The sequence below is a fragment of the Anticarsia gemmatalis genome, chromosome 3 (genome assembly GCF_050436995.1).
Source record: "Anticarsia gemmatalis isolate Benzon Research Colony breed Stoneville strain chromosome 3, ilAntGemm2 primary, whole genome shotgun sequence".
Taxonomy (NCBI): domain Eukaryota; kingdom Metazoa; phylum Arthropoda; class Insecta; order Lepidoptera; family Erebidae; genus Anticarsia; species Anticarsia gemmatalis.
In genome coordinates this window covers 4042468-4053463 of record NC_134747.1, presented here as the reverse complement: position 1 = coordinate 4053463, position 10996 = coordinate 4042468, and the positions used below count along the sequence as shown (strand labels likewise).

Below are 10996 nucleotides of genomic sequence, written 5' to 3'. Positions count from 1 at the left end.
TTAGGATTGTATTTTGTAGTATTGAAATTGTTTCTCGGATTTGGCTGCAAAACAGTTTATTACTCATTACCATTGTTACGAATGTATGAAAAATTGGTGTCATTGACAGTTAATATTACGTACGTACTACGTTAACCTTGTTTACCTTACTCATCACATATTGACGTCTCTAAAATCACACTTTAAGATATTCAACTGCAATAAACATGATAAGTTCATATAAAAAAGTCCATGAAGTCAACTAGGTATAAGCGATATTTTATTTTTGTGGTCAATATCGTAAAAGAAAAGTAGAAACTGAAAATAGATAAAAATGAAAATTTTAAGCAAATATAATCTTAAGAAATTATGGGTTCATTAACCCTAACTGCCGTAGTCTCGACAAAGTGCATTTAATATTTTGATGTTAGAAAGAAAATCTGTTTGCCGTCTCAGACGTATAAATAAAGTTTACCTGCACTCCTACACTAAATGCGTCTAGACGGGTTAAGCTAAATATGACCTAGGTTTTAGTAAACATTGCCTTTATTTACATACCATTTAGATGAAATGTAAATCTTTTGGCTATTTTACTAATGAAATCGTTTGAAATAAGTCTTAAAGTCTCTCATAGATTATGTTTGACTGTTGTAAAAACAATTTCAAGAATGGATCAATTAATTTAACAACCATAATTCGTTCGAATAAGTAAAAAGTAACATTTTATTTTTTGCTTTGGTAACATTATTGAGGGTTTCTTTAGGTCTAATTATTAAGTCAATGTTTGCGTACTGTCATACTGCTTTGTACAGGGCTCATCTTGAAATGATAGAGGGGCTAGGTTTTCCATTTACCTCGCTAGCTTAGTATAAGTTGAGAACATTAACTCCAAGAATTGTTTTAAAAAAGTAAATCTACTAATTCCCTGTTTGATATTACTCCACAGCTTCTACAATCGCCTTCAAATTGTTCACTTACCCAAGTAAAAATAGAATAAGACTTTTTGTAGATCGTCTTCCATCTAAAACTACGTAGACTTATCCCATCAATATCTATCGATCAACGCGTCAGACATTCTTCTCAGCACTTGATATTGACACCAAATCCTCAAGTCTCAAGGGTTCCTTTCATTCTCTAGGTCTATGACCGAAGCCTAGACAGGCAACGCCCTGAGGCAAACACTAGCTTGAATGTAATTATATTTTTCGATTGAAAATTAATGTTTTATAATTGAAACTTATTCAGACTGTTAAAAAAGTAAGTAAATTATTTCTTTATTTCGCATGTTATAACTGACTAGCTGACCCGTGCAACTTCGCTTGCGTCACATGAGAGAAAATGGGTCAAAATTTTCCCCGTTTTTGTAACATTTTTTACTACAGCTCTGCTGCTATTAGTCGTAGCGTGATAATAGATAGCCTATAACCTTCCTCGATAAATGGGCTATCTAACACTGATGAACTTTTCAAATCGGACCAGTAGTTTCTGAGATTAGCGCGTTCAAACAAACAAACAAACAAACTCTTCAGCTTTATAATATAAGTATAGATAGTGTAGGCAAGAGATGTATGAAATACACCCACGTTTTACAAAGTATTAAAGGGCGAGCCTGTTGCAAAATACAAGATACACATTCATTTATAACTCCAGGCTAATCGAGAATGTTCTAATATTAATAAGAAAAACCCAATAGCATACCGGTACCCGGGAATTGAACTCGAGACCTCATTATTAGAAGTCCCCTACCGCCTAGACTACAAAGGCAGTCAATTTAATTGAATTGTACCAAAATAAGTTTGAAATCAATACCACTTGGTCTGGTTATAATAATATTTAGTTTGAGAGAAGGTCAAGAATCAGTCAAAGAAAAGACTAGAAGTTATTCGATTACACGACCTCGTTTTAAAATGTAGGCGTCGTTTGATAAAAGCCTTGATTTATTGGTAGACTTTTAAACCGTAGACAAAGGAATAAATTAGAAAAAAAAAATCTATTCTTTTTATTAAATTCGACTTATGTAGTTTTATCGTTCGTTGGTTTTAGTAAGTTATTTTACACATATATACACACGTACAAACATTCACACATTATTATACTGATAAGTATTTTGTTTTTAACAATTGGCGCTACGACCACACGCACGTGTTCCTTAAAATGTTAGGTTATAGAAAGCTTCCAATGGTTATGATGACAATGATTATAATAATTATAATTTAATGCTAATTTGATTACTTACTTATTATTTTAAAGCATGACATACAATTGTACGTAAACTCTTTGATGAAAATCCTGACTTCTGAGTTTTCTTTGCACTGATTAGTCATTCCGGCAAAAAACAGCTTCGTTAGTTTCAGAATATCTTTTACGTAATTAAAATAAGCTGTTGCATACTTAACATTGCTTGCTAGCCATTAAATATTCCGGGTTCATATTATATGCGAAGGTAACTAAAACAATACTATACTACATATACTGTAAGTACATACTTTACTATAAAATAGGATCTAAGCCACGTGTACGAGTATGTATTTCAATAAGTAGTCAGCAATTTCCCGACATATTGTTCTCAGCAGTACACACTTCCGTTGTCAATGAAGTGTGAGGCTCATACATAAAGAAGTATATAGGTATATAATATGTAGGTATAGACAGAACCCCATTCACTATTGTTCGCTTTCCGTATTGTTTTCGCAGCTCTGTATTATAAGCGCGAAAACTACGAATACCGGTTATGTTCATATTTATCTTTTTCTAATTATAGTCTTTTGAATGATTATGAACTATTTTAAAACTACTATAATATGTATTCTCTTTTTCATTTCGCTAAGGAGTGAGAGAAACAAAACTCTTTATAAGCCTTCGATAACTTCATATATTTTTATGAATAAGAGGGTTATGCTAACAGTTGGATAGTGGAACTAACTTAAATTTGTACAAAAGCAACATTTATACAGCATATTCTTAAGATTTGAAAGATTCTTGAATTGGTTCAAAACTGATTGAATACATTATTTTAAGTAACAAAGAAACAGTTTTCCCGTCTGTGGATTTTTATAAATAATATTACGTAACTATGCATATTTTAGGAAATTATCATATTATCCAAGTCAATGAACAAGGTTGCGAAGTTAATTTATTTAAATGTCCTATCTAGTGGAAACTACAGACACAAATGATTGATGGTGAAATATTTTCACAATTTCCTATTAAACATTTCGTTCTACAATCAATCATTAACGTCCAACTTGACTCCTGTATATTTTTGCAATTCCAACCAAGTGTTAGGTGGCCCTTAGCATTTTGTTACACACCACAAAATAATGTTACTTCTAAACTTATAACACATTTCAAAATCAACTTTAGTTCTACAAGTATAAGGATCAGTTTAGATTGTACTAGCTCCTAGACACGAATATCGTATTTCATCAAGCGACACGGTGTCTAAAATGTCCATTTATAATGTTTAAATCGCAATGGATGTGGACACAGTGCGTTCTGTGTGTGGCTTTAGTTATACGTCGAGGGTTTCCACGCATGCGCAGGATTCCCCGCAAACAAACGCTACTTAGACGAGCGTCGCTTCCACGAGCGACGGTTCTCTGTTCGCGAAAATTTTGTGTCTCAATTCAAACAAGTATTTATGTGTTAAACAATTAGTGAAATAAAAAAATAAGTGTATCCTCAGTTCGTTCGTGAGTGACTTGTTAAGTGCACGTGCACTCAATAGTTGGTTTTACAATTTTGTGTCATAACTATAAAGTTTTCGTACTCGGGGTGTGTTTCGCGATGCACTACTGATCAGGTAAATTTACTATTTGTTTACGCTATTATTTACTAATATTGCAACTTGACGTTTATGCGGTATAACCTAAAATTACCTCAGTATAATTTTATGCATAATTTTAATGTTAAAAGTACATTTTTCTTTCATAATTTTTATTTTATTTTATACTTTACTGTTTTCTTTGCTTTATTTCTGGCTTTGTGACATAAAAAGTGTTGGGAAAAAACATGTACGTCCATATATTTTCTTGTAGAGGGCGCACAATAATCGTGTCACGTTTAGAGTGTTAGCTTCCCTTCCCTTTACCTTTTGGATCATTTATATCCGAGCACGTTTTGAGAAATGTCGTATATACGTATGTATTGTAGAAGTATTTCTAAAAATAGAAGAAGGTTTTAAAGGAATAGGCACGAAGGCAGTAATTTAAATGAAAAAGACGTTACTAGGCACAGGTAGAGAAGCAATTATTTTTATCACTTGATTATTATGATAGAGAATATTTCAGCGATTGGAACCTGTTACGTTAAAATGTAGAGGTATATTAAAAAACTTCTTCTCAAATCAACCTTTCATTTAATATTTTATTTTTTGTTTAGTCCGATTGAATACTATATTATAGAAAAGTATTTTGAGTCTCGAACCACGATTTTCTTCTGCTTGTATACCATTATTTGCTTCCCTTAATGTTTTTCGTCCCACCATCTTTTTTACATCTGACCACATGTCGTCGAAAAGGCGTAAGCATATGTTTGCCGACTCATCGTCTTCACTCAAAGACCGTTCAAGTCATCCTTCGCCAGTATTCTTTTAGCCTAAAGATACAAACTATACTTTAAGCCCTTTTGATTCTCTTTTTGATCATATTTCGGACTGCATCTCTGTATTGCAGACGATTCAGGTGGCAATTCTAATAAAGTACAAGGATTCGTGCCGAAGTTCTAAAAAGCTTTTAAAGGAGTGGCGACGAATTACCTATCTATTGTGTAGGTTTTTCGATACAAAAAGAAATCTATTCTTCCAATACTTCAGTAAATAGTCTCAAGTTTACTGTTAACGATGTATTTGTATCCGTATAATAGTAATAACAGTAACACTTCACTGTAAGCACCTAAAGAAACTTTATATCTCGGATAATATACAAAAGTAGAGAGGTTAATGAAATTACACATATTATTATAGTCTAACCACTTGGTACAGAGTCTTGTGTGCAAGGTTTGCAGCTGATGAAGGAATACAAAATCCAGAATTTAGAACATCACTGTACCGCAAAGGTATGCAGGTGACGATGACCTGTTTGACAGCTAAAGTTGCTGTTAAACAGCAGTGTATTTTGGCAAAATATATAAGAATCATCGGTTAAAATCTAGATAAATCGTGCTTGCCAAAGGTCTCTTTAATAAGTTGTCGGACTATAATACCGAATACGAATTAGAGTAAACAAAAGTATAAAAGTAAATCGGGCAATTAATAGAACAAGGGTATTAGAGAAGAATCTGGACTAGTGGTACCTACTCATCCTATGGTAAGAAAACAGTTGGTAGTTTATAGTGTTAATACGACTACGACTGGCCTGTGTCAAAACGTTATTAAAACTAAATTGAAATATAAAATGTACTAGATGAAAATCCGGCTTCGCTCGGGTCAAATGTAACGCATAATACATGCATGAATAATTATAAGTCTATGACTGTTATCGCAATGGGCCAATCTCAAGTTTAAAGAAAAAGAATAACAAAGAATATATCATAAAAAGTGACAAAAGCAATATTTTCGCGAAAATGTTGTCGACTTGAAATCAATATTTTTGATGTTTTGTTATTCGTATAAGATTTCGATCGAGTATTACTATGAAATGCGACAATTTTTACTTGCGCTAAAGCCACGGAGATGCTTTATTAACTGCCAAATTCACTTCCAAAGTCATCACAAAATTCTTACGGCCTAATCCCGGTTGAGAACTTTTAAAGTCTACGTATCTAGCCAAATGCCCGTCGCCATATTGATTTGGTCACAATAGAAATGGCAGGTGTGGGATAGTTGCCAAGTAGCCGATAGAATAGAGGTAGAATTTATTACGTTTATTATTTTTAAAATTAATTTAGTTAATCTGGACACTGTGGTAAATTTGAATTAAATGAATACGTTTTCATTTTGCTTATAAAAAATAGTTTACTAATATCATCATGATATCTAATGAATTTGAAACCCTTAACCGAAACCTAAACACTAAGAACAACTTACCTCGAATGGATTTCGAAATGAATCTTGAAACTAGGAATAACTACAGCAATTTAACTATAAAAATACAATCTTCGTAATAGAATAAGTTATCACACATTTCATACGACACAAGCACTTCCAGAGCCTGTAATATGATACTAACGTGACAGTTGATCAAATATTTACGAAGCCATAAAACCAAGAGTGATAAATGTGCAAAATATACGCATATAGCTTATCCATATAACATGTAGTACATAGGCTTTCCTCGGTGAAGCCGAAGAAATTCAAAAGAAGCCCTTTATATAATATTCTCACCTGAACAAGGCCGGAGAATAGTTGGGGAAATTAGAGATTGTGGAACATAGGTTGGGAAATATATGTGTTTAATGTTTGTATCAATAATAATACAAGGAATGTAGAATAAAGGTAAAGTATGGCGTTTCTTTCTAATTAAAAATTTAATAATAACCTGGTCTTAAGGAAAAGTAATTGCAATTGACTCTTTGAATACAACTGTGGTAATGTATGGCATCCTATTTTCTTGTACTTAACCTTCACCATCAATAACTTGTTCAATTTCAGGAGATAATATATATTAAGACATCCTAAGGCACCCTATCTTAAAAATGAGTAAATTCTAAAGTATACGTGAAAACAGTCTTGTTACAATGCTAAATGAATTCATTTTTTGATGACATCACATTATTTTCTCATCTTAATTTTTGCTTTTTACATGCTAAAGAAAATGATATAGTACTTATACTGTGTAAATGAACCGCCTATCCAGTAGTTCAGTGATGTCGTTTATCGGCAATTTCTAGATGAATGACCGCTTTTCACGTATCGAGAGCCTACGAAGGGGTGCGGTTGTCATGGCAACCTCCTTCATCTTTTGTACCCGAGTAAATGTCAGTCAGCAGGTGTGCTCCACTGAATTATACCTTTGCGAAAGAGAAATAATACGTACTTCTTTATGATGATATTTATTTGAAAAATATCAATATAAAACTGTGAAGATTATTAAAAATAGGGTATTTGGTTAGGTATATTGTGCAAAGAAGGGCTAATTATATCATTTGTAAATAAAATTTTAGCATATGAACATCGCAATGATATAAAAAAAAGGTTGATAAAAGACATAAGAATACAACAGCTCTTGTTTTTGCTATTGGTATAGAAATATTTAATATAATGATATTTCTAACCCGCAGCTGGGCACAGGTCTGGTTCTCCTAATAAAAGAGGGGTTAGACTTATTATTTTGATGTTAATAGGGTTCTTTTTCCTTAATTGGCTAAAACAATCAGGCATCTTTTCAAAAAAGGTTACATAACGGCTCGGAGGCAACTGGGCCAAAAAAGCAGTTGGTTTTGAAAGAAATTACTTGGAAGTAGAGGCTTGTTACAACAGTCCCTTGCGGTAAATGAAATAAACATAGCATCATGAATAAGTCTATTTACTTATAAAAATGTCGGCTGACTTATTTGGATACTCGTAGTTCTTTCTTATTTAGTTTGCGGAATATCTTGGAAGTAAATTAAATTACTTAAGAAAAAATGTTTTGAGGAACAGTGAAAGTATTATAAATAGAGTTAACATTAGGCCAATAGGGCGACTACTACTACTACCATAAACTATCGACTATTGAGTCAGAACTAAGCTAATCAATGCCCCTAGCGTATTAAGAAGGAATCAGTTTAAGAAGTAGCTCTTAAATGTCAATATGTCAATACATAATTGATACCTACGTTAAGGTTAAAGTGAGAGTAAGAAATCTGCAAGTTCGAAACTTGGGTAAGTAATATTATACAGGTCTAGTTTTTCTTTTGAAGCCATTTGAAATGTCCACCATTTAATAACAGACATATTTACAACTTATCCTATTCCGACAAAGTACTATTCCAAACGTCAAATGAATATTTACTAACCAATTTCAAATGAATAAGTCACTGCGTAATAAAAAGAGTCGTTTTTCAACAAACTCATTTAAGTGGCCATCTAGTTGAACAATCACGTAATAGCAATTTGTGAAATGTTCGCCAGAGACCATGTAATTTGACAAAATAGAGAGTATTGCACGTATTTTCACTGAAAACTGCAGTTCACGAACTAAATCAAAGTTCTGAATGAAAATTATATCATCGGAATGCATGCAAATTATTCTAACAAAGTTGGCAATTGGGGAGAATGATTTTAGTTAAGTATGATGAAAACTCTGATGAGTTCGGCAGATAGTTACATTATGTTTGGTTTTACATATTATTTATTATACATAATAATTTCTGTTTAAAACACAGAAGTTTAGAAGAACTCTCAGAGGTTTCGTTGTATTTGATAAATCTATGAGCATGAGTATTAATTAAACACACCTTATATGTTGTTCAATCTTGTATCTCACATTTTTTTAACAATTTTCGGAATCAAACGATTACAGTACAGTTTTTAATCATTAGCTTTAATAACATTAATATTTATTTGCTTAAGAATGTAAAGCCCTCTAGAAGAACTACGTAATTAATACAAAACTTAAATAACTGCAAATAAATGAAGCGACAATTAAAGTAACTTTCACAACCACAAAATAAAATTATCGTATTCTTTTTCATTACAATTGAACAACACAAAATGTTTTTCATCCCACGAATAGTGAGTAAAAGAGTAAAGATTTAAACCCGTTATAGTAAAAAGTCAAACAAACTGGGCTTTCATTTTTATCCAATGTTTTAATTCGTTCGATGCACGCTCCGTTAAATTTAAACGGCGCTGCACTGCGGTGTCTGTGCTGTATGTGTTTGTGTTTAATTGCTGTACCAACAACGTATAGAAATATTTTTGTACATTATATACAGTCTGCGGTCCATTTCGTAAAGAGACTGAGAATAAGATGGTCACTAGTTAGTTTCTTGAAAGGAACTCTACTTGATATGTCTTCGTATGTTCAAGAATCATGTTAAACGCTGATACTGCTCGCAATTTTATAACTCAAAAACCAGTACTTAGGATTTTTTAATGGACTATTTAATCGACTTAACTATGGCACTATATTGATGACATTTACATGACGTCCTAGATTTAGCGTACAGTTGCGGGTGCGATTCCAACACGAAATATGAAACTTGTGTGGTTTAAAATTTACTATTATCTTGTTCAAAGTATCCACAAATACAATAGTAATGTGTTGGGAGTTGACTTCAACATAAAAAGAAACCATTAATCAGCAATATCATGAAAATAAAACCCAAATAAAACAACAATCCCGAGTCCATTTCAAAATGAACTTTAATACCAGAGATTATCTCGCTTGACAGAGAAAAACGTAAGTTAAAGTATGAATTATGAGCTCACATTTCTCTTTCCATTTTTACCTGTTACCATGAGGCTACGGAAGAATAAAATTTATATGAACTAACCTTTTCTTGAAACAACAATGATTTTAAACCAGACTGTTATACGTACATTTTTAATGTGGAGTTATGCGGTGACCCTTACTCACTGTTTTTTTTTTTCTATTTTGAATACGAGGAGAGGAAAAAGAAAAATACGTTTTTGTAGTATAGTATTCTCGTATGCGGCTTGTTATTTTAACGCGAAATTATGAGTTCCATGTACAGTTAGCAACAAAAGTTGGAACAAATTAATTGTTTTCCCGCTGTCTTCGTGCTTCTCGTGCGAAGTGTATTATGTGACACATTGAAATGCATATACTCATTATTGGAATAAATTATTTTGTTCGAAACTAGAATAGAATTTTCGTTTCTTTCAGTCCTTCTCATAAACGGTAGGGTATAAAGATATTTTTTGGATCACATTTGATTACGAACGTAAGATAACGATTTCGACGTTGGAAATTAATAAAAAATCTATATTTTTTGTATCTATAACAAGCGTATAAAAATACAGGCGAGAACCCTCAAGAAGGTAAATTACCTCGCCTTAACATACAGAACGGCTCGTAATCGCTTTCTAATATGCGTACGCGTAAAGTGTGAGGCGTGTGCCTAAAATATTCCAAGCACGTAACACATAGGTATAGCTTTTAGGAACATTTTCGATCATAAATATATACTTTTTAGATAAATTGAAGATCTGTTTCAGTAGTTCTTTAGTGTTATTGAGCGTACAAGAAATACATATTGTATTTCTATATCTTTTTTCTTATACTTTAAACATAATATTGTTTGAACATACAATTATATTTCAAACGTCATTGGAATAGTACAGACTAACATAAACGCAAATATGTTTTTTTGAATTGATACTGACCATTGTATACAGTTATATAACTTGGTAGGACAAATCTGTAGCCAAGTATATTATGTTGCATTTAAAAAGATTATATTCTCATCTTGTGTATGTATACATATAACTTAGTACAAGTCAAAGTAATGAGTATTTTCCGGGTGACAAAATAGACATATTGGTTCAATTCCTTCGACACTTCCATACAAATGAGGGTTTGTGAATAATTCTATCATTTTTCTTTGCATATTTTCTCTACCAAAGTCTTGTGGGCTCAAGGCCTGACCCCTCTCTCGTCCGGGAGGAAACTCTTTCCCAACAGTGGACAGTAATGGACTAACGAAAAAAACGAAACTCTCTACCAAATTTTTAGTGATATTTTTAACAGAGTACGCATGCGGTTGATTCGATTTTAACCAGAAATGTTAAGCATTCAGATGACTTCATTTGTTAAAGTCGGCACATAATTGTGTGCATGCTGCTCTTAGCTCAAATACGATCTCTACCAGCCTCTCTTTTATATAAAGAACTTTGTGCTTATGTTGCCGACTTAAGTTCTAGACTCTAAAACAATCTGAATCACTGTAACAGATTTAGAAAGAAACTATTTGAGTTGGTTACATATAACAATATCTACTAAGTCATTTTTAAAGAGAGCGTCTGTTTTATTTAAATTGCTAGACTTCTATTCAACTGTATTAAATTAAAAAAAGAATTTAGCATTTGAAACCACAAAAAAGATTACTAACAGAACCGTCTGGATTTTATTTA

General features: G+C 32.4%; 1 protein-coding gene across 1 annotated transcript in view; it reads left to right on the top strand.

Annotated features, from left to right (window-relative positions):
• The first annotated feature begins 3560 nt into the window (after window positions 1-3560).
• Window positions 3561-10996, top strand: part of Ndae1 (Na[+]-driven anion exchanger 1) — a 94598-nt gene continuing 87162 nt past the window's right edge. Inside the window, exon 1 of the mRNA XM_076135852.1 lies at window positions 3561-3781. The gene's annotated coding sequence lies outside the window, so the exon portion shown is untranslated. The remainder of the gene's footprint in view (window positions 3782-10996) is intronic.